Genomic DNA, 1510 nt, shown 5'->3' with positions numbered 1-1510 from the left:
ATACTGTTGCTATTGATTTAGTAAGTTTTATAACTTACAAAAATATATTTAGAGGTGTTAATCTGAAGTTCAATTTTTTATTGTGTAATTACTGTATGTTCTCAGGCTACTTTTTACTTTTACTTTAGTTGAAATACCATGAAGTAATGCTACACTTACTCAAGTACAATTTTTGGTACTCTACCCACCTCTGGTCAGTAATAACTTACAAAGGAGATGAATTTTCTAGATAAATACAACTATGAGATAGAGGAAAGAGAGTACACTCAGCCACACTGACTGCCCTTGTGTGATTCATAAATGGAGGCAGGGTTGAACAAATAAATGGACAAAATAACATGAGTGTTGCCTTGGTTAGAGAACTTTTCAAGGCTAAAATAACAGTCTGCTCTGCCACCAATGCTTGCTATATAAAATCTTCCTCAACACAAATCCATTTGGTGCCTTGTATTCTGATGTTTTAGAACTACTGACCAAAAAAGTAGAAAAAGGGACCACAAGCTTCTGTTTAAGGCTCTCTTAACAGAATATGAACACAGGTAAGGCTTCTACATTGTTTGTTTTGTTTTTTTTTAATATGTCGAGTCTCTTTAGCATCAGCCGCTGCTAAATATAAAAGAAGTAAAGAAAGCTGTAAATTAGAATCCGTTTACTCTACTGTGGGGGAAAAAAAGGATGTGGCAGTGGGGTAAGTTTTAAATAGCAGATGTGAGTAAAGTTAACATCTTCTCTAAACCTTACAGATATTTTTTTGTACTTCTTCTGACTGTTTCAGAAAAATAGAAAGGAACAAATATTATCCTAAAGTTACTTTATGGTCATGAGAGGTGTTGCAATGACACATTCGTCTTTCACACCAAAAAGGAGACACAAGTGGCTGGTGCATTGAATAAGAAGAACCTAGCCTTCACTGTCAGGAACAGAAATTAGAAAAGTTTGTTGAGAGGTGAACATTAGGTTTGAATGTGATTTTTCAGGTTCACTCTGCACAACTTTCAGTATTTGTCAAAACACTGTCTATTAAAACATTTCCGAAGGTTTGCAGCTAGTGCTATCCAGATCTTGGAAACTCCATGAACAACTATTATTCTGTTTTTCCCATTAGTGTTTTTACATTTCGAAATAAAAAATTAAGAAAACATGTTCAAATTAAGTAACCCCTTTTGGTTCAATTAAGTAAATTTGAAGAAACAATAGCAAAAAAAAACAAAAAAAAAAAACAACAAAAACAATTTTGTGTTACAGCTTTCTTACAGCTTTCTGTCATCTTTATTGCCTCGGCAGATGGCCACTCACTCTGAGCGTAGTCCTGCTGCAGGTTTCTTCCTGTTAAAAGGGTTCAAAAGTTGTTCCTCTCTACTGTTGCTACAAGCATGCTTAGTGTGAGAGATTGTATTTGAGTCAATGAATCAATGCAATCAGCTGGTTTTCCTTAGATAGAAAACTTTGAATCAATTTGACTGTATGATCTGGTCAACTGTAAGATGCCTTTAGATGACATGTGTTGTGA

Source organism: Cyprinodon variegatus, unplaced genomic scaffold (assembly GCF_000732505.1).
Source record: "Cyprinodon variegatus isolate N-32 unplaced genomic scaffold, C_variegatus-1.0 Scaffold1352, whole genome shotgun sequence".
In the NCBI taxonomy this organism is placed as follows: Eukaryota; Metazoa; Chordata; class Actinopteri; order Cyprinodontiformes; family Cyprinodontidae; genus Cyprinodon; species Cyprinodon variegatus.
The sequence above is the reverse complement of the archived record's forward strand: the minus strand, read 5'-3'. Positions refer to the sequence as shown.